This window comes from Numida meleagris, chromosome 3 (assembly GCF_002078875.1).
Source record: "Numida meleagris isolate 19003 breed g44 Domestic line chromosome 3, NumMel1.0, whole genome shotgun sequence".
Lineage (NCBI taxonomy): Eukaryota > Metazoa > Chordata > Aves > Galliformes > Numididae > Numida > Numida meleagris.
Genome location: NC_034411.1, coordinates 92,571,726 through 92,595,471, shown reverse-complemented (window position 1 = coordinate 92,595,471; position 23,746 = coordinate 92,571,726). Strand labels below are relative to the sequence as shown.

At 36.7% G+C, this 23,746-nt stretch overlaps 1 long non-coding RNA gene across 1 annotated transcript in view; it reads right to left on the bottom strand.

The window, feature by feature from the left end:
- LOC110395598 overlaps positions 1-23,746 on the bottom strand; it is a 55,207-nt gene that overhangs the window by 29,617 nt on the left and 1,844 nt on the right. The window contains exon 2 of the long non-coding RNA XR_002436502.1: positions 18,449-18,512. This is a non-coding gene — a long non-coding RNA (uncharacterized LOC110395598). The remainder of the gene's footprint in view (positions 1-18,448; positions 18,513-23,746) is intronic.

The window sequence follows — 23,746 nt, the reverse complement described above, 5'->3', positions numbered from 1 at the left end:
GTGTTGACCACTGAAGATTCCTAACAATGACTTGCAGCCTTCCACAAATCATGCATCTTAAGAAAGCTTTGTTTTTCATGAGTTATGTCAATTCTATAACCTTAGCAGCTTTTCAACATGGGATAGAAACTATATACGAGAGCTTTCAGCATGTTATTTGTAAAGGACATGTATGCCGAACAAGGTATCTTCCTCTGATCTGTTGCAAAGTATTATGTTTCTACCTCCAGCTGTTACAAGGTTCTCTTTCTTATACTACTGAAAAATTCAGTGACATGATTAAAAATTGGTATGGGCAAATCATGTCATTTAAAGCTTAATTAATGTTGCCTAGGATGCAATGGAAACAATAACAAACCTATAAATGGCAAATGTGCGATCTTGACAAACCCAGAGAAAGTGCTGAAATCTTTTACTCAGAAGATTCAGTATTCAAGCAGCAGCCTTGAGAAAGACAAATTAATGAATTTTAATTCTGATTCAATCCCATTATTTATCTCTACTTACATAAGTTCAGCATGCTTTCTTTTCAAGATCATTATAACTTGGCCTCTAAACCACCCATTAAAAGGAAACACTCAATCTGATGATTCAGATGTACTTTATAACTTTGTCTAACCTATGATGGTGTTGCTTTAAAGAGGCCTAAATGATAAAGTGGTGCTAAACTGAACAGTTGCAACTTCTCATGCTGTGATCTAGCTTCTTTTGTTCTCTGGTTTTCTGAGCTACTTGTCTGTGGCTACTGCAAAGGATGAGCTGTACGAGTGTTGTTAAGTAGGGTAAAAAACAGAGAGTGGGAAAGAACAGATGTCCTTACAGCATCTTTCAAACTGAAGAGAACTATAACTGGTATAGATGAAAAGAAAGCTTAAATCACAAGAGCCTTCCTTCAAATTTGAATTAGAATCTTGAAACAAAACAACTCTATCCCATTTATACTGTGGAATATATCTAAAACTACATCCCTGACAAAGTTCATTCTTTAAGACAGATCATATCTTTAAAAAATAGGATTTTCACCAATTAGGTCTATATTTTGAGGCAGGGCTTTTTTAATGCAGTTCCTGCTTTACCAGATAGTTCTCAGACTTTCATTCTATGCTTTTTTTTTTTTTTCCCCCATAAATGCAGCTTTGGACTCCACTCTTTAATCCAATATTGCACACAAAGATATGATTTCTAGAACATCATTGCTGCATTTATTTTCCAAAAGATAGCCTGAGGGAAAACTCCGGAAAGTTAAAACAAGGAAGAAGTTTTAAAAGTTGTCCTTTGTTCATTCAAATGCTGCATTTCAAGTTCTCTATTAATATTTCTATTTCATAACTGAAGTTGTTTTTGCCTTTGACAACTATGTTTTTTCATTGATTATTCTGAATATCTAATTTAATAATTATTTAAAAAATAAAAAAATTGAGCAAATACTATTATATTCTAGAAGGAAATATGGTGATAAGAGTCGCTGAACTATTGTTTATCTCAGTTTAGTGTCATCTGCAAACCTGGTGAAGGTACAGTCTGCCCCATTATCCAGATCAGTAATTAAGGTGTTAAATGGAATTGGGCCTAGTTTCTATCTCTGGGGTACACTGCTATTTACTGGTCTCCAGCTAGACTTTGTGCCACTGATAACCACCTCTAGGCCCAGCCATTCAGCCAGTTTTCATTCCACAATTCTGAGTGCTTCAGCTCACATTTAAGTCACCTTTTCTCTGAGTTGAGTAAGTATGTAGCCTCAGTAAGATAATTTGACAAAATTTCTTCCATGAGAACTGAGCTTGCTCAAAATAATTCTCATTAGATATAACAGAATAGATTATTTACAAAGCCATTGTAGCTTAGCTAAGTCTCTAAGCCCTTACAACCTTTTATGATAAAATTTGCTTTCAAAAGAGTTATTTTCCAGAAAATGTAAACTTCAACACCTCACTAAGAATACAGTAGAGATCAGTCTCCTCTGGTGAGCCAGTAAAGCACACAAGATGGAGAAGAAAAGATAGCATTAGAGAGTTCTCATCGCTTCTGCTTGGTCCCCAATATTTTGTGGATGCCCCCTCTCTGGAGGAGTTCAAGGCCAGGCTGGATGGGGCTCTGAGCAACCTGGCCTAGAGGGAGGTGTCCCTGCCTATAGTAGGGGGTTGGAAGTAGATGATCTTAAAGGTCCCTTCCACCCCAAACCATTCTATGATTCTATGATATACAAGTTAATGTGCAGAATTTCCCTGTTACCTTCTTTAAGCGCTCTGGTTTATTGAATCTCTGTTTAATTCTGAACATATTTCAGTAAAAATTCAGAGATTGTTTTTCACAGGGTATGATGCAAATTTAAGCCAATAATGTGAGATGCGGAAAAGAAAAGAGTTTTGCAAGTCTAGTCATCTGGCAACAAGGCAACTCTATTTCCACCTGTAGCCCAAAACAGTGGAGGTAATTGCCTTGAATATTTTGGCAACACAGATAACAAAACTGCAGACAAAGAAATCTTGAGGTGCTAAATTATGTACAGTTCTCACATCTGCATTTTGTCTTTTTTCTGCCAGTAAAAATTCTAAAGAGAAATAAAACAGTTTATTTAAATAAAAAGCAGCTAAAAACCTTTACTTCCTGAAGAAAATTAGATCACATTCTGTGAGGAATTTGGAGAAAACAGTCCAGATATATTCTTGCATTTTGAATTGCCAAGGGGCTTTTGCCATACTTTTTCATACCAAATAAAGAAAGAACTCCTGTTTTTTCATGCCTTATGGAGTCCTGCTCCCTGCAACACATTCAACAGATGTCTTCTATTAAGAAGAAAATGCCTGTAGGGTGTAAGTTCCGTCTAGTCAGACTTCTTTAAACATTAACATATAAGGGATGCAGATATTTGCCAGGATTATCTTTCTTATTTATGATGGAACTTCACTGAGAATTTACATATGAATCAGGGAAACAAATCTGCTAATGTTTCTTTCAGAAGACAGTAGATATGGAAGGAAGTAAAATATTTCAGGTTGTAAGTTTCCCTTTGTGTCAGGTAACTTCATTAAATACATTAATATGGTAAATTCTCAAAATTTCATGTAGCTATTTAAATTTAGAAAAACAAAAGCACCTTTTTTTTTACTGTCATACTTCAGTTAGGGTCAATAAAATTATATGTTGCAACTAGCTTTTAGGCCCCTGAAACTTAAACTTATATCCAGCCTCTCAGTAGTATTTGGGGATACTGGGTTCCTCAGAATAGGACCCAAAACACATAACATGAATCAGCTCAAAGCAGCTATTAAATAATCTATGAGGAGAAAATCATGTCATTGAACTTCTCCATTGCCTATATTGTCCCTGACATGATTATTTCCGTGCTGCCAAAGAGCTAGGAGGGAGTTCATGTCTTCTTTCAGAGTAATAATGCAATCATTCCGTCTTTTCCTGATTAGTTCACACATGTGTGTGTACACTCAAACACTCCCTGTGAAGAGTGGATGTGCCTCACTCTGTTCTTCAGACTGAAGGGGACTCATACACACACAGACACACTCAGACTGACTTGGGTACTTCACTAGACTTGTTCTTCCTAGAAGAGATACAGAATGCTGCTCAAAACCATGCAAAGCAGCCTGTAAAAGGATATTCTCATGGAAATGTATTCTCATGGAGTGCATGATCACCCTCTGGGTTGTGTATGCCATACAATTAAGGTTCTCTGATATCTGGATGGACACTCTATCTATGTGCTGCTAAACAGAGGGGAAGAGGGATTGGATTGAGCTTGGATTGAGCTCAGCATAAAACTGTACCACATTTGCAAAGGCTCTCTTTATAAAATGAGACCTTGTAATGGCTCGGCAGCAACCCCAGCTGCATAGTAGAACAGAAGTAAAAGATTTGTGCTTAAGAGTTCTCCACATTTTGTCTGTATGGATTTAATAAGTACCAAATGGACAAAGTTTAGGAAAAGGGAGACTGCTTGTTAATTTAGCATTTAGGGAGTTAAATTCTGCCTTTCTTAAATGAAAAAATACAATGAAGTGAAAATATCTTACCTGTAAAAGCAGTTTTATTGTCATGCTACAGACTGCAAAACTGAGGTCAGTTGTCAATTACAATATAAAAAATGTTGATAGAGTCAATGTGGGGAATGACATTGGCTCTATGGACATAGGTAGAGACAGTACAGTTATTTTACAAGGGGAGACTGTGATTATACTTGTTACTGTTCTTAATAGAGGGCTCTTTACATTTAGGCTGCAGTAGCATTAATAACTTCCTCTCATCTGAATACAATTGAAAAAGCATATTTATTTAGTAAAATAAATGTACAGATTTATATTTATAGATTTATATTTTTATTTGCATTTATTTATTAAAATGAATCTGGGATAAATATTCAAAAAAATGCATTTCTATCCTTCATTTTCAAAACATGAACTTGTAAGTCTAAGGGATTTCAAAAGTTAAAAAGACATTTTATAATTGGCCTTGATAGGAAAAGTTATATTTATTACACTGAGGGGGGCCACATGTTTTACTAAATGCTCTCAAAAGCAGAGGCAGTACTAACAGTTGAAAAAACTCCAACTATAACCAAACATCATTATGCTCAGAGGCAAAAGGACGTAAAGAAGCGCTCACTGTCTTAGGAGGGCTAAGGTAAACAAAAGAACTGTACCCAGACTGCATTGAAAGGAATCCTCCTGATGTACAAAAATTTGATTCTGCTTAAAGATTTTGGGAGATCTAATAAAAAGGAATAATATGCTCTCAGGGAACAATTTATTTTCAGGTACATAAAAAGAACTTCAGAAAAAGAAGCTTATTTTGGCTTCAAATTCATACAACCAAAAATTGGGAAATATCTAAATTCAGGTTTCCTGTGTTATCTCAGTTTAACAAGTTTATGTTTATTAAATGATCATCTGTGGTTTTCCTAAATTTATTCAGCTGTGAGCAGAGCATGCAACGATACGTTCAATTATTACTAAGTACAAAATCAATGTGTATTGATACTAATCTTGTTTTATTTGTTTGTTGATGCTGAAATTGTGAGCAGAATATCAGTCTCAGGATGATTTTCTCTTCAGCATATGTTAATAAGTTTCATTCATTTATAGTGCTGAGTTAATATATGAAATAGATCATTCTTACAGCTATGTTCTGTTGTTTGGATTCCTTTTAAGGAAGGTGGAGAAGCACTATAAAATAATTGCAAAAAAAAAGGAAGAAACTATAAGAATTAAATGCTAATAAAGAATTGTAATTATTCATATGGTCTGCAAGAAATTGTATTTAGTTTTAAGTTCAACCCACCATTAAGTCACCAATTTAAATGTTGGGTACATTGGTAACACAAGTTAGCATTTCAGAATCTAAAGCTCTATCTCTCAATTCAAAAATCAATGTGTCTTTTTTTAACAGTGAGATAATAAATCCAAAACTTTTTTTTTTAAATACACACAAGGAATAAAGTATATTAAAACTTGAAATTTTATTATATATATGTCTGCATATAGTTTACTGTAGTAACATGAAAGATAACATTTTATGTTGAACTAAAATAGTATTAAAATAATAAATTGTTACTAAAATATTAACAATTTAGACCAAATTGATATAGAAAAAAAACCTCTTGATTTTGTCCATGAATTCTGAGATTTGTGTAATATCATATTATGAGCAAGCAAAAGAACACTAAATTTTTTTTTAGTAAGCATAGGTTCTGGATTACAAAGTCTCTTGGGTATGTTATGCCTCTAAAGAACTCACGAACAGAAACACAACAAAGCATTTGTGAAAAGACAAAAACAATTCTGATATGGAAAACATAATCTGGTTTGAAATAAGCTTGGCAAATGAGTACTGAATTCTTAACAGTTCTGTTTATACGGTGCACTGGGCACTGGAAGTATATTGGGAATGCGTTTGAGAGGCTTTGACAAAGTTTCTTTTGAACCACAGAATATTTTAAGACAATCCTCACACTACTATAAAAAAACCAGACTCATGTAGTTTGTAGGATATATATATTATAAGGATGTATATATAATATAACCCCCGCTTCACACAGCTTTTTCATAGATAATATAGATAATTCATAGATAAGAACATCGCTCCCACATCAAAAGTAAACTTCTCTCAGATCACCTATCAAGCAAGTCATACAGCTAAGAAACAGAAACCTGGTTCAGAGCTGCATTCACTGCTTGCAGCAGTAGTGGAAAATTCCTGACACCGGTGCCAGGTTTGGTATCAGAAGAAATTTATGCAGGCATTGTGTTAATACAAAATGTGCTTAAAGAAATTTCTCATTAGACATGAAAAATTTTTACTAGCACTTCTTTTTGACTCTGGAAAGGTCATTTATTTGAAATTACGTGGCCTATAGAGTTGGTATAACAGTAGAAACCAACAATAATTCTAGCTAATTCCTTATCTTTTTCATAGAACCATGGAATCATGGAATGGCTTGGGTTGGAAGGGACCAACCTGGCCTTGAACACTTCCAGTGATGGGGCATCCACAACTTCTCTGGGCCTCACCAGTTCCAGTTCCAGTGCCTCACCACCCTCATAGTGAGGAATTTCTTCCTTATATCTAAGGTAAATCTACCCTCTTTCAGTTTAAAAAAAATCATCTCTTGTACTATCACTATATGCCCTTGTCCCTCTCCAGCTTTCTTATTGGCTCCTTTAGGTACTGGAAGGCTGCAGTGAGGTCTCCCCACAGTCTTCTCTTCTTCAGGCTGAACAAGCTCAGTTCCTTCAGCCTTTCTTCATAGGAGAGGCTCTCCAGCACTCTGATCATCTTTGCGGCCCTCCTCTAGACCTGCTCCAAAAGCTTCACACCTTTCTTGTGCTGGGAGCCCCATAGCTGAACACCGTACTTGAGATATTTACCCAAATTTAAGTTTCCAATTACAGTTGGACTGAAGTGCTAGGTTTATTTTTGGATTCTTAATGCACTTAGGTACATAAAAATTGAGCATGAGAAAATACCATTATGCAAGTTAAAGAAAAGAATTTAGATTATAAGGCTAAGACTGGATTTGCAATAAATTTAGAGGACTGAAGATCTAGGTTAAATTTCAGAACTTTCAGTGTCTAGGAAGCTAGTATAGGGTTTTAAAAGTGTCAGGAAAGAATGGCCTCTTAGTTTGAAGACCTATGTGAGCTGCTTATCTAAGTAAAAGTGTAAGATTGAGATCTGGAGTGATGATGAAAGAGCACAGTGTTAGGAAGAGCACTTGAAAAACACAGTGAGCTGTGAAAGACCTGGAACTGGTTTTGGTTAGTTTTCTGTGCTGTTACAGGATGCTCAGTAGAGTTATCAATAACAATAAAGTTTGGTCCTGGGAATACAGACTCAGAATTATCCAGTAGTTGCATATCAGCAATCCTGAGTAGAGTAGAGGAGAAATAAGACTTCTGCTTTGGGTGGCAGTTTAACTCCAGGAAAGTAGGGATTTCATTTTTCACTTTATTATGTATGATTTGCAGGCCTGATGTTGTGTGATTAGCTGGATCAAACAAGTTAGAAAGAATAAACAGATGCACCCAGCCAGTAAGTATATTGTTAAAGTTTGGTTAATATTTCATTTCAATTTGAGGATCAAGATGAAGGGATACTGGAGATATAACCCATATGAGTCACAGACTCAGAGACGAGTGTTAAACAGTTAAGACTATTTTTGAAAGCTGCAAGAAAGGCAGATCTGGAAACTGTAGAAAAAAAAATCTCTCATAGGTGATCTCCTGTCTTGAAAAAAAAACCACAACAAACAGTCTGTAATATATATCCTACTTTTACCAACAATCAGTGCCCACATCAGTATTAGATATTAGGCTTTCCAAAACTATCCCTCATCTTGACTCAGAAGGTACTCATACCCTGAATTATATTGTGATCAGCTGAGTTCTAGAGGTCCTGCTTTACAGTGCCTAATCTGTAGCACAAGCTTCAAGTAAGGATCTACAACCTAAATTTGCAATAAATCTACTGAAAAACCACTCATATTTATTGTTAAACTCATAGCTCTACGATATTTATATTTCCAATTCTAGTATAAACATAGATTTTTGGCATCAGTCTCTAACCAAAAGAGCCAGCCATTACTCTTGTGTTTACCACAGTTTTTCTCTAAATGCCAGTCTATGAGTTAGTCCACACAGGATGCAGCAATTAAGTTTTTCCAGTCACTTATGAACTATTACAAGCCTTTATAATCATTATGGTGTCCATCCCAGATTTAAGTGAAGCATTTTCAAATAAAAAATAAAACCATGCTGTGGGAACACCCTAATTCTGCAGGCATTATGAAATCCAATATTCTTAAAACTTCTCAGCACCTCTTGTATCGAAACCACATTTGATTGACCAGTTTCCTAGCCTTGTTTCTAATCAGATATGCTTTAAGGGCCTGTAGACTCCTTAACATATTCTCTTGGCCCTGTAAGCTCTTCTTGGTCTAGGAATAAACCCAATTTCTTCATGTACTTCTCTCACCTTACACTTTTTTTATTCCTGCATCTCATTAGAACAGTAAATCCTCCACCGCAACCACCATACTTAGACTCAAAGGAAGTATTTTTTTTTTTCTAACAATACTCAATCTCATTCTGCCTCTGCAAAATATATGTTAAAAGACATCAGTTCTTGCTGTTCTTAATATTGGTCCATTCCATAAAATTAGCCCAGATGTTATATTTTCCATAGAACTTGTATTGTGCAGAAATCAAATTTTGAACAGTAGTTTCATCCATATGAAGAAGTCTCTAATGAGTGTAATCTAGGAAATTCAGTGGCTATTCCAGCACGGTAGTGTGCACTTAAGGCTGAAGTTAAGCCAAAATGACAACTTTCTGCATTATGTTGTCAATGTACGGTACTTGGCAAACTGAGATTTGGATTTGACCTGGCAAGGTCTAGTACCTTACAATCAGTTTCTGGGTTACTCTAGGCTGATAATAAGCCTGAGGGTAAAAACTGGTTTTGCTGTTCACTGGGGAGGTGAAATGATGAAAAATTGGGGTAATTTTTGCATTTTGCATTGTGTTTTTATCTCCTTTCCCACCTACCCCTACTTCCCACATTTTGAAGTTAAGTTTAAGAATGGAAGTCTTAAGGTTATTTCTTAAGGTTACCGGTGGACATACAGAAATTGGATGAAAACTGGGTCTGGAATACCTTTAACATTTTTCTTCTTAACCTGAATCTGAAATCAAAATACACATCTACATTTATCCACAAACAAAAAGAAAGTGTTTGTCCTGGTGCTTTCAGTCCTCACCTTAGCTCTGCATGGCTTGCAGGATGCCTGCAAAATCAAGTTCTTCAGTGTCTATTCTGCCAGCATTAACTCCATCATTGTTCCTAATCTTCACTCTGAGTTTGCATCTACCAGTCATAACTGTCACAGAACAAACCATGACTCCCCCACTCCTGTTAGCACCAGCTTTTATTACAATACCACGAGACTTTTTTGTAATACTGTATTATCAGCTACTTGGTCTCACTTCATAATGCTATGAAACTGGTGGGCACTAATATCTAACCTAAGGATTTAGGGAAGCGAGAAATATCCTGGCCATAGCTAAGTACCTAGGCTTTTGAAAAAGATGTGAGGTAAGACACAGTAAAAACTTATGCTGAGTTCTAAAGGGTCAGCAAAAGCAAAGTGTGAAGTGACAGAGGTAGATACATTCAATTTAGTTATTTCCAGTATATAATTCCCATCTACCAAATTCTCAGGATCATTGATTTATTGAAAATTATAAGCTTACTGTTTAGCAAAGATTCCACTTACAAGCATAACAGACACAAATTCAATATGAGATAGGTGCTCGATTTGGAGCAAGTAAATTATTTACAGCTGTTTCACTAACCACTGCAGGTACCCTTCAGTATGGTAAAGATGAGTTTGGGCTGAATGCAGGCAGTTTGAAAAGCTAACCTTATTTGTAGCTCATACAAAGTCCACTGAGTAAGAAAATTATTGGAGAGAAATAATGAAATCAAGTTAGTTTTGTGCTGAATATGAGTTACCTACTTATGCTTATCATTACAGTTTAAATAATAGTGGATAACAGCAAGGACTCAAGAACAGTTAACTGTTACATTCTAATAACAATTCAAGGGAGTGAATTATATTTCTGCTACTAATCCCTGTTAAGAAGTTTAAAATTTGATTTCTACACCTTGCAAGTTACAAAACCTAAGTCCACTACTGGATGCTAGAAAGAACAAAGATCTAAGCCAAAGTCTTTACAGACGATAACCAAAAGTAGGCTATTGTGTTAGTAGTGAAAAAGAATCAGGGCTGGATTCAGGCTATGCTTGTAAATCAATACTGAAGAGCTGAATATTAGTTATATTTCTGGACCTTAGTAATTTCTCAGGGTTTTCACAAACCCCCTCAATGAATGGTTTACAAAGCAATACATTGGATGATGTAAGATAAACATATCTACAGACAAAACAAAAAACAAACAAACAAACAAAAAACCCCACATCCTTTGCACTGTCTTAATATATCAGGAAATACTTTTATTTTGAAAGATTTCTGCTTCAGGGAATTAGAGTTTTCTTGCAAGAACTTACCACGGAGCAGAAAAAGTGGGCTGCTCTACAGAGGGTAAGCTAGGAGGAAAGCAGATGGAGCAGTAACTTAACTGAAAGGACTGAGAGTTCCACAGTACCCCAGAGCAGAAAAAAAAATCTGGTGACAGTAATTACAGTCAACCAGTAGACCAGTGACAACTGAGTAAGTACATGGTGATAAGGCAGGTCTAAGGTCAAGCAAGACTGTCAAAACAGTGTGCAGGATACAACCAAGTACACAGCCAGCCACAGGCAAACCTACACTCAGGTAAGACCCAGGGGCAAGTGCCTGGACTGAAACCCAGCTCCTGAGCTAGATGAGGCCTCCAAAAGAGCTTCCCACAGAGCTTTCAAAAAGCTCTTTTCACAGCAGTTATCACAAGTCACATGGCTGCCCTGCATCAGATCTGGCCTTGACCACAGGCGGTCAAACACCTGAGAGAGAGAAAGACTGCACAGGCTGTTGGTGAGCTCAGGGCCCTGACAGCAAGGTGAGGAACACATATCCAATATTTTCACAAGAAACTTGTGCCACAAGAGCTGACTGATTGATGGTAACAGGAAATAGACACCTAAGAAAACAGATCAGCTGCTGTTCATTTCCAGTGGGAATTAGTTACTTTGCAATATCATTCCCTGTTAGCATTGTCATAGCCCGAGCAAAAAAGATAAACCTCAGGTTAGCCTTCTGATAGTTCAGTAAAGATAAAGACATTAAAATGCTTAATCATTCACAAAATATAATTATTACATCAGTTATAACATAGTACATAGATCTCTATCACACTTTGTAATCAATGCACTTGAGCTATGCTATGGATTCATCAGTGTTGTTAACATCTATCTTCTGGTATTCTTTTACTGTATGCTGTAGGTTTTCTCTATTCAGAAGCTGTGCAACATCTGTATAGATGTGCTCAAATAAATGCATGTCCTTAATACCAAAACAAACATGTCTGAAGGTTTTCCAAGCAGCTACATATCCTTCTCTGATATCCTGAGGGCAGTATCTTTAGATCTGTTGCCATGTCTGTGTCCTGAAAATCAGGAGTCATTTTAAATTATCAGGGACTTGCTAAATATAATAGATCTAGGCACTGTATATTACAGCCATCCCTCAAAACACGTCACAGAATCCCACAAACACCATCACATCCCATCAACAAATTCACTCATAACTTGCTTTTTCTTAATGAAGTAAAATTGGTTTAGGGATGCTCTAATAGCTCCCGAAAATCCTTTTCAAATCATGCATTCCTTAGCAATATCCAGTAACAATATCCATCCTTCACTTTTACTGCGTGTTAGACCACATTTGGATTTGTGATCTTCTTTTCCTACTCAAATTCGTACAGCAGGTCAGGATTTCCTACTCTGTCTTCCACAAATTGGATAGTTTGTCAACCCAGTGTTGTCTGGATCTGAATCAGCCACTTGAAAACTCTAGCAACACTTCTGTGTTGCACTGTCAGGCCGATTTTTTGGGGAATCAAGGCTTCTCTGTGAATTTCAAAAGCATTATTCTTGCCCAGTGTGTTAATTTTTAACGTTGTTTATTGAACAGAGCAACAGCTTTCAGCTAGTTCTAGATTCTCTTGCATTCAGCGTGGTTCGCATAGCTGCAGCTCTTATTGTACCAATCTTGCAATTGTTCTCAAGTTGCTCTTGAAGCTTCCAGTAGCACTGCTGTTGCTGTCTCTTTAACTGTGGCTATAGGTGCATTTGCTCCAACTGTTGCTGATGGTTTGCAGCTAACCCTATGTTGTTTTTTTTTTTTTTCCTGAGGAACTCTGAATCTGTATTTTCTTCTGGCATCGTCCTTGTAGCACACATTCTCCATCACAGGTGAACTGGCTTTGTCTATAGCCGTCACAGGACTTCTGGTTTCACTCTGCTAGAAAACTCTTGACCACAGTTTCAAAATAAAGCTAATGTAGCAATTCTGCCCAAGCAACAACAAAATCCTTCTTCTTCAGGTAAACAAGAAGTTTTTTCAGTTATTGTAAAAGAGTCATGACACACTCAATGGCAGCCTAAAATTTTCAAAATCCACATATACTTGAAAAATGTCTATGCAAGCTCTCGTGCTCCTTCCAGTCTGGACCTTAATTCACTGAGGTAGGAATTAGCCTCCTGGGCTTATTGCAAGCATGTATCATTTTATTACAGAGCAAAATCAGTCGATTTGCTAGATTCAAAAAAGACACATGAACCGTTTTTGAAGGAGCTAACAAAATTAGTTCTTGTGAGTCATCACTGCAATGCTGGTAAAGTGAAAGTATTCAGAACAGGAAGAATGGATATTTTAGTTTTAAACTTGAAGCCTGCAAAGCTTACATGGCTAGGATAAAACAAGTAACCAGCAGGAACACAATGGCTTTTTAAAATTATTTTCCAGGAAGTTTTGATAGATGGTTTATAGAGGTAACAGAGCTAAGGACCATGGCATACTAGTCCATAGGTTTATAACAAAGGTCAGAAATTACAACAGTCACAGCAATTTGGCCTACAGTAGAGTTAGTTCTCTGAATAAGTTTTCTCTACAGAAACTGATGAAAAAAAATTATTTTTACTTTTCTTTAGATTTTGTAAGATCTTCAGGAATGGTTGGAGCGCTGGAGCCATCAAGGTGACATTGAATGCTGAAGCAGATATGATCACATCATATAAGAAATACAGTTGGCTTTCAGCAAATGAGGTTCTAATGTATGTGATGGTAGCCATTAAGCAAATAATTTGGACTGGAGATGGACTAGAGCTCAGGACATGGAAAGAAAGGGAAAAGGTGCTGTATAATTCAAGAAAGCGTCCTTTGAAATATAAATAGAATATTAGTACAGAAAGAGCAGCCACTGAGGGTGAAGATGAAGAAATAAGAAAAAAAATTTAAAGGTGAGAAGAATATATATATATATATATAAATATGTTTTAATTGGTTAACACTTTGAACTCAAAGGACCTGAATCTGCATGGACCTCTAAAGTATCTCTTCTTCATTTACCAGGGAGTGTCCTCAAACATCCAGCCCATGATTGCAAATACATCTTGTCAAGGGAGGCTACTTATTACTGACAATATTTCTGCAGCAAATACATGCTGGAGAACAAATTATGTAACATCCATTGCTGACCACTCAGCTGCCCTCTATTCACATCAACCACTTCGACAGATCTGTTGCTTTGTAAGCTTGTAACTAAGATTTACATGAGAGTTGGAATTAGGGTTACAGTTTTGTTGTAGTAGGCGTGTCACGGAGCTCGAGCTGTAACGTGGAAGGTCCTTCCCCATATGCTTGCTATTGGTTCACCTACTTTACTTGAACCCGTTATGAAGGAGAGGCTGTCCTTCTTTGTTTTCATAACAAGGTGTATAACAACCCCGTTTTTGGCCTTTCGGAAGTAAGAGGTCAGAAGCGGGAGATTTAATATGATTGGCCAGGAGCCTGCGTGAGCTTCTGGAACAGTCTAGTAAAAAGATAAGAAATACTATATAGTTTTGTAGCTTTTACCAATAAACGCCATTTTGCCGCTCATCATATTGATGTGTAAATGCGACGAGGTGGCCGGGGACAGAAAGTAGTCCTTGCGGGCAGGGCGACAAGTTACGAACGGAATATCAGATGTGGTGACCACCACACAGTTTAGAGCAGCACTAGACAGAAGCTAAACCCAAGCATTCAGAAAGTGGGCTGGTGCCGGTAGGAGCAAAATTATTTTGACTGCAGGCTCCCATGCTATCACTAAAACAAGGGTTGTGTTATGGCTTAGTTGCACAGGTATTCCAGGTTATGTCAGGGCACTCGAAGGCATGCAAGGTTAAAGAGAGGACTGGGTGAGGGGAAACAGTACGGAAAAGCTGGTTCACTGAGTTTTATGAGATCTATCACTGGTGATCTTACGATTAAACATGGCTAGGTTTTAGATAAGATTACAGTTAGGAAAAACAAGGACTGGAGATGTTTATTCATTGCTGTTTTATGGTATCCTCAGGGCTAGGAGAAAAGTTAGAGCCAGTGATGCAGTTTGTAGTTGATTTTGAGGTAATTGAAGGTAAGCAGGCTCTAGACAGGCTTAAAATGTAGCACCAAACTATTGTCAAAAGTGCAAAATGCAGTTTGGACTGCAGATCTGGACTGCAATGTGTTTTACATTTTCTGTTTCAAATTAAATTCAAATGCTTTAAGTTTCTTATTATCATATGCCAAATTATTTGCTCTCTTCCCTAACATTCCTCAAGAATGGTCATACCTGTTGAAATCAACATTGCATCTAGACCAACATGAAGAGCCTGACAAGAAGACTTACAGGAAATAGCCTCATGGTTTCATAGACCATATATCCCTTTAGTCATATAATTTTCATGTTGAAGAATCATAACCTACTCAACTGTTCCCTGTAAAGAAGCTATTTCAAGTATGTGGTCACCTCTTTGCAACTTTTCCAAACCTTCTTCAGTTCATTTTTGCAATGAAGAGGGTGGATGCAACACAGCTGCAGACAGATCAGCCTCTCCATAGAGAGGGAAGGAATAGTTTCCATTTTGTTATCTGTTCTTTTTATCAAATACTTTTTAATATTTTGATTTGGAGCACTGGGATGACATTTTTGACAGAACTATTATAATTCCAAAATGTCATTCCATAAAAATGGTGATCAGCTCAGAGATCAAGCTACTTTCTGTGTAAAATTTAGATCCATTTCCCCATACATTTTACTTAACTCTGGATGTACCCATACTGAGATTAATCTGCCATTATAGTGACCGCTCAATTGATCTCATAGAGCTCTTTTCCTGATTTTTCATAGTCAGGGTTTCCTAAATAGCTTAATGTCAGTAAACACTGTCACATTTTCCAAAGAATGTCTCATTTATGAATACTCTGGAAATAATCAGTCATAGCTCAGGTCCCTAAAGGGCTCTACTGATAAACTTCTTGCATGGTGAAAAATGACTCCTCATTTGAATCTTATTATTATTATTTGTATTCTAGACAGTTATTTACCTATGCAAAGACTTTGGTTCTTATTCAATGAATGCATTAACTATGTAGGAGCACTTCGAGAGAGTTTTTGACAGTATCAGTCAGATTTCCCTAAAACATGTTGATTCCTCCATAAAAAAAAAGCACAATAAATTTGTAAGGCATGACTTTTCTTTAAGAAACTTGTGCTAATAATATTGAAACAAAATGGTAGGCAGCTAAAACCACCTGAACTATAGGAAAGCTGACAATAGTGGAAAAAAATCTATTTGTGGCACAGATAAAAATGAGGAATTCTAATGCACTGCAAAAGAAATGAATCATAGCAATGAAACGAGCCTTTTAACTAGACATGAATTGTTAAATTATTAATAGTGCAGAAAAGGAACATTTATTCAATTAATACTTCTGTCTTTAGAAGGAAGCTGGAAAAGATACAGGGATCACAAAGAAATAAAAGGAAAGATTCTTACTTCACTAGTAACTGAAAAAGATGTTAGACAACCTCAAAAACTGATAAACATCTTACAGGCTCATAAGATGTTTCCAGTAACACTTAATTGTTTGCTGAGGAAATATCTGGCCTCCTGATTTAATTTTATTTATTTGTTACAGTGGCAATGAAACTGTAGGAGACTGAAAATACCTTTTTTTTTTTTTCTTGCTCACCATTCAGGATGAGGAAATGGGGTGATATGGATGATAATTGATTAGCTTGATTCCAGTCAGAGGTAAATTAATAGAAAATTATTTCAAAGTCTATATATAAGAATTAAAAGATGGAATTCTACTTAATCTCAGTCAATGTGGGTTTTATAAGAAAATAGGTTTTATCAAGCAAGATGAGATGGATTTTTTTCAGACAATAGATTTTGTTGACAAAATGCCACACAGCTATCATATCATTGGATGTGCTAAATATGTGTTACAATGAGAACCTGTAGCAAAATGATAGAATGAATCGGCACTTCAGTGTATGAGCAAGACATAAAGATACACTGTAAATCAAGGCACAGCATCACTGTGACTGTTACTGACATGCTGTGAACTGTTTTGATTTTTCCTACCCCAAAAGAATTTGGAAAAAATAAATAGGAAGAGCCACAGAAAAGAATATAAAAATATTTTAAGGGCTGTAGAAATTGTCAAAGGAAATATTTGAATATAAATTGAAACAAGACTGGTAGTCAGATGTTCTTGCCTTGAATAACAAGAAAATCTATTAAAATGGGCAAGTAAACACCATAATTTATCTATTTTATCCTCGTTAAGCTATGCTTAATCCACTGCTATTTGAGTAGGTAATTGGGGCTGGCTTCAGTAAGACCCTCCTATTAAGTACATGGATACTTCATCAACTGAGAGAAGTAGAACCTTCAAGGTTAACGCGGTTCCACTGAGTTAAAAATCATCCAAGTTTGATCTTCCGTATGTATTCTCCTGGGGTAACATCAGAAAGAAATATGTAGTTTCCCTTTCACGACATGACAAAAGTACTTGTTTTCCATAATACCTAGAGTAACTAATCGGACTATCCATTTGTACTGGATGCATATACAATCAATACTGGAACAATGTTTCTTTTCCAAAGTACTCTATATAAAACTGCCTGATGCACTTGCTTTTCTCCTGGGAAAACGATCCTGCTGGCAGGTAACTATTCTGTTGTCATCATCTTACTTTTAATACAGACTGAAAAGAATAAAGTGAAAATGCTTATTTTTGCCATGAACATAGAAGTGTTCTGCAATGCACCCCAATGTTTGGTAAGCAAATGCTCACATACACTAGCACTTGTTGAACATAGGGTGTTTTACCTTCTCTATCAGGAAAACAAAAAAACACCAAAAAAGTAGTAACATTTCATGTTTTTCTATTAAGAAATACCCTAAACAGATCACAGTCCTTCAATTTCTACTCCTTCATCGAATTTGTCAGACTGAGAACTTCCTACTACATGAAGCAAACTAGTGAGACATTTTCAAACATGGCAATATTTCATTAGCATATCCTTCCTTTGTTAAAAACAAAGCTCTGCTGAAATATTTTACTTTCTGTCAACTTCTGACAAATTGCAAACACAGCTTCCTCGTAGGTCACACCAAACAGATTGCTTCAGTCAGGCAACTGGGGATTTAACAGCCAATCTCAGGATCAAGTTTCTTGGCACAGTCAGGAGTTGTAGGACATCGTGAAGCCAAGAACATAGTAGTAGCCTTGGGAAATCTAGTTAGATCCCAGCTTTAAAGACCTTGGAAGGCCTTTCAAGACTTGATTCATTAAACATCCTGTTGTATGTGTTGCTTGTGCTAGTCATCATTCTGGGGAACTCCCAAGAGTGCTCCCAATTCTTAATCAGCAGGGTGCCTCATTTAAGTTTAGAAAAATCATAGGATATGCTGTGATTTCCTGAAGTTTTTTGGTAGTTACTTTCCACCATCAATATTTCTGAAGGCTTTTGGTTATGAGACTGTCTTCAAAAAAAAAGAAAGAAATTTTGAAATGCTGAACTTTTCCAGACAAGGGAAGTTCTAGGTTTCATCTAGCTTCTAATCACAAATACTACCATCAAAACCCAATTTTGAATACTGTCCTCTTGCTCCTGTAACTTCCAGAGCAAGAAACTGACAAAGAAAAGGAGACAAGTATCTCCATCTGATTTTTTTTGTTTGTTTGTTTTTTACTTCAGATCATGTGTTTTCAAAAGGAATAATTGCAAAGATCACAGCTGCATTGGTCAAAGCTGACCAAGGAGCACTCTCATTCTATAACAGCCCCTAATAGAAACATCTGACTGCACTTTCTGACTTAACTGAAAATATCAAAGTGGTATTTCCACTAAATTTGCACTGCAAAACAAGTAAGAAGAAAGTGTAAACATATCTATACCTGTTGGCAGTGATGGAAGTCTATCTGCATTTCTTTCATTACAGAGCCAAATTCTTTGGTATACCTGAAAAAAAAAAAAAATCCGGAATTTGTATACAAGAGAAATAATCTCTGCATTCAATATTTTAATTGGAAATTAACATTTTAAGACAAATGCCTTTCCCTTGAGGTATCTTTTTCCTCTAAATCATTATAAAAATGCGTAAAGACTTTCCCAGATGAGAGTGCCAACTGGAAAATGTGAAAATGAATGCTTTTATTATCTAGGCTGAGTCCCATGTAAAACCTGAATGAATAACATACACCGTGAATTGTCAGTTAGATTTTTATTTTTGATGACAGCAAACAGGTACTAATTCAGCAATGAAAAGTCTTTTCACAGCTACATGGGTGTTTTGTGGTGTGTTTTTTTCCTTTCCTCTAGTTGTGTTTCCAAAATAGTGATAATTTAAAAAAAATTAGACTAACGATGGTAGAAAAGATCGTTATAACGTGATTTTTGGAACACAGGAATTTAACACCAGAAAAAAAAAATAACACATGCAAATTGAAGATGTGCTCCACTTTGTAATGAATGTTAAATACAGACAATTTTCAGTTTTAGAACCATTTAGCATTACTGTTCTGTGAAGCAAACTCATACAAACCTGACCTTTTATCGTGGAATAATATAAAAAATTTGAAAACAATTATAATATCAATAATAAAAACTCAAATGTATAGAACACTTCCAATGGTTCCAAAACAGTATTACTCAGCTATGTGTGGGGATTTCTCTGTTAAAAAATAGACTAAAAGTTTTTGGAGGGAAATGAGATAGAAGAGGCTGAAGAGAGCAATCATGTTAGTAAAAAATTCATTAAGTACAGTATAGATTGTTACAAATAATGTAATGTGCGGCAAAGTCATTTTCTGTCTTAGTAGAAAGACCATCTTGCCAAGGTCTTACAATATTGCTTTTTAAACGCTTCTTTTCCCTCAGGCTAAAACTAAAAAAGATTGCCAATTTTGTTTCATTGCAATATAGGATCTAAAAGATCTTACACTCAAAAGAAAATGTACACAAGAGAAAAAAGAAAAAGAAAGATATTTTTAGGTCCTTTTTATTCTATTTTGCAACTAATACGATTTCACTGTGAATCTTCCAGATTTACATAGACTCTTTGCTGCCTCCAGTGGAGGCTTTGTATAGCTGCCTGATAGTAAAGACAGAACTCTTTATTTTTGAAGCTGCTTACGAGTTCTCAGATTTTGACGTTTGTTTTACTCCAGTTTAGGCCATGATGCAAAAAAAAAAGCCCCAGTAAGCTCTTCTAACTGGTAACAGTCCTCAAAGGTTGGCTGGTTTGCAGCTGCCTGCATTCCTCCTTGAAATACAGGCAGAACTCACAGGCTGTACCTACATCATAAGACAAAACTGAATGCCACTAGGGAGGGTTCCAGGCACTGGAGTCCAGTCATGTACACTGTTAAACTGCTACAGCAAACCCTGACACATGGTTGTGACAACTCTCCCCATTGATTCTGTGGTACTGTTGGGAAGTTAGGAAGCACAGGAAGTAATTAGTAGTTCGCGTAAGGCTGTCCTCTCACAGGGAATAAGAAGGATGGACAGAATGGATGTGGCCTATCCTGTGCCAGCTGGCTTAAGTAACACAGTCTTTAGCAATGGTCTTGAGCACATTACATTTACTCCTAGAAACGTAGCCTGTGTGTGCCAGCCCCTGGATTTCCCGCAGTTTGGCTGACTCAAGATGTTTTCTCTCCTCTAAAGAATGGCAGTCTTCCATACAAGAAGAGACAATAACCACAAGCCTGGGCTAGTGGAAAACTTCCAGTGGACTCGAAGTGATTCTGCACAAGAAAGGCTAGGAGTCAAAGTCTGCAATCTTTAGACTGCTCCTTATGGTCTCGAGCTACTGCTGAATAAACTTCATGCCTTACCGAAGAAAGCAGCTTTTTTCATTATGAAGTTGGTCATGAAGAGGCTGCAGTGTATGATCAGGACTGCAAAGCTGCTTTCTGCAAGGACAGAACCAGTAATTATTTTGCAGCCCTATGGTCTTTCAAAAAGTATGGCTGCCTACAAGCAGTCTCTGGACCATGATCTTGCTGACAGGTGTGCTCTACACCTGAACTGCAAAAAGTCAGCCAGTTGTCCACCAGATAGTCATAGAGCCTGCTCAATAGATGAGCAGCGTGTCTGCCTACTGATCCACATAAGGAAAAATGTATCACTGCTTTTCAAGTTCTAGATGTTTGTGCTTAGTATTCAGATGCTGTTAACAAGTCGTACGTGAGATATCCTCATGTTGCCTGAGATGACTTTTGTTTTTTAGCATAAATCTTTAAAGAAATAGTGCAAACATACAGTGAGTTAACATTCTGAAATTTAGGCTGTACTATGAAAATACGTCATTTGTCAGCAATGGCTCTACAAAACACGTGTGATTCGCTTGTCTCTTCAAGTTAAGAACCATTGCTGAGAATGAAAGAGGAAGCTACTCTGCCTCTACTGAGTTCTCTAAGTACACTGATGACATCCTCTTTCCTTTTGCACAGAGATCAGAGCAAGCCAGAAAACATAATGCATTCTATCAGCTAATGAGGCATCAGCTAGGGCTTCTACTCATACTCTTCATTCGATATAGTAAGGCAGTTTCTTGCAGCTGCAGCTATATCACTGTAAGTGAACAGACAGGAGTCAACAGCGAACACACATATAGTAGGCTTACTGCTGCACAGTAGCTACAGAACTGCCTATGGCCTATAAGTTTCTTAAAACGGGATTAATCTCCTCAGCTGCTTAAAAGTTAAGGTTCTGGTTTATGTTAGCATCCCTCTGTGGTCAACTGTCAAGAGAGGTTTAACTTACTTCTCTGGGGCATTTATCAGTACTTTACAGAATAAAGTATCTGAAAAACTATATAGAGAATAATTCAGAGTGGTGGTCTCCAGACCTTGAGATTTCAAGGGATACTTTGAACACAATGCAAGGTGGCTAAAAAAGGTGAAACTACTCTCAGAACACTTAAATTTCCTTCTGCTGCTGGTTCAGGACAGTTTCCACAGTAGCTTTGCATGGATCCAGCACTGCAAAACTGAGAGAGGATAATTCTGAAAGTGCTCAGTGTCTTATGTGTTGGCCAATACAGAGCTGCCTTTAGCCTTGAATTTACATGTATAGAACAGCCGTAGCCAGAAATCTGTTTTGTGGTATTTTTTAAACTTTCTAACAAACATCACTCTGGCACTGATCATATATATATACCGATAAAATATTTAGGAACTATATCAAAGTTCTTCAGTTTTGGTTGCAGTGATGATTGATGGGATTTTAATCTTGTTGGCATTTGCATCAGGTAGGAAGTTGGGGAAAGCCCTTAAAATGCTCAATTGGCTTTAATACCCCTAACATCTGTTGAAGTTTTTGTTCAAGTTATATATATTCTCTGGCTGATTTCAGTGCTACAGGAATTCTTAATGCCTCATCATTACTCTCCCCAGCAGCTGTCATTGGGCATTGCCTCTGAGAGCTGGAGGCTCACAGAGATGTCTGAGCCAGGTGCATAAATATTATTTTATAGCAATGTACAATACATTTTATTGAAAACATATTACTAATTTTCGTAACTTGGAGAAGAGATTTTGGAAAGCGTTGTCTGTTGGATGCAATATGTATATCTTTTCTGTATAGATTTTTAAAAATAGCTATTATGCTTGTAAATTCCAAAGTAATGCTTACTTGCATACTACAGTGATTTAAAAGTAGTACAAAGACACTTGCCAGAAAAAAAAAAAAAAAAACTGCTTGCCACCTGCCTGTGCAATTTTTCTTTAAACATCTGGTGAGATAAAAGTTCCTCAATAGGAATTACTAACCTTTATATGGGATAAGAAGCTTAAATTATAAAGAGTATCTGTGGCTATCAAATCCTCGTTTTTATAAGACTTCCCATGTTTTGGAAGTCCATTTGCCATGTTAACCAGCTAATATTCAATTCAGAACTACCAGCTCCACCTCATTTCATCAGATTTATCGAGAGGAATGAAAAGTCTGTTTTAACCAAACAGTATAGCTTCAGTTTTTAAGATCACTGCAAGCAGTTGTGATGTTTAAGGAAGAAAATGCATTTTGAAATCTTATTTTGAGGTTCTGAAGTCAATAAAGAGCAATGCAAGGAGCATTTTTATAGCCAGGTCATAAGAACATCCATCAGAATTTTCTTCTAAGCATACATTGTATTGGTTATGAGACTGATTTAGACAATCAGCTCTGCTCTGCAATCACTTGAGAAAATGTTGCACTTACTTCTATTAAATATAGATAGGAACCTTTATGTCTGTTATAATCAGCTGAAACAAGAGCATGCTTGAAACCGTAGGGCTCTTAGCATGAAAATTTCACCACTCTTAGACAACAGAACTGAGGAGTACACATTTTCTTGTTTTCACATACACCACATAAGTAAAAAAAAGTCAAGACATCTTTCCTTTTACTATCTCAACATGGCATAATAGAGTGGAGCTGGTAAAAACAGTGAGTAATGTGTGTTACTTAACAAAGCTAAAATTCTGCGTGGCTTTTACTCCAAGATCCAAATGTTGGCCCTGTTTCGTAACCCACCAAGGGAATGTGGGAATGGTACAGTGGTTAAATCTATCCACCAAATACAGCATGTGGTCCTTTAATGTGGGTGTGCTCACTTCATAAGCTCCTTATTCCAAAGATTACAATGAGTATTTTAATGATAAGGCATTCAATAACATTGTAGGTAGATCTATTGATCGATTTTGATTGCAGAGGAGTTCGCTCACTTTACATTCTGTAAAAATAAGCCAAAAGAATCACACCAGGTATTTTAAAATGAAATCTATCCCTAGAGGACTAGCCAAAATAGTGCTTGAATGGCATTGCTTCTATGATCTGCTCACCCTGGTTCAGTTTGCTCTTTCAGACTTGGGATTACTATCTCCTCAACCTTATTTCATGGAAAGCACGCTGGTTTTGGTCCTGGCTGTGAAGCTGTGCTCATCTTTCATCTCTACCTGAAGAGATTAAAGCTTACATGTTGTAAATCCTGGAAGAATGCTTTCTGCAGCAGCCTGGCTGCTTAATGTTGACAAGAGTCAGGTGCTTCCTAGTATCCAGGGAAGAAATCCAAGATCTTTAATGGCAAACAGTGCACCTACTCACTTCAGAAGACTCAGGAGCCAGACTGAGGGTGGGCGGAAGTCTTGGGGGTCAGTTTTGGCAATACATATGTTGAAGAGGAGCTGGCAGCGGTTAGCATTTAG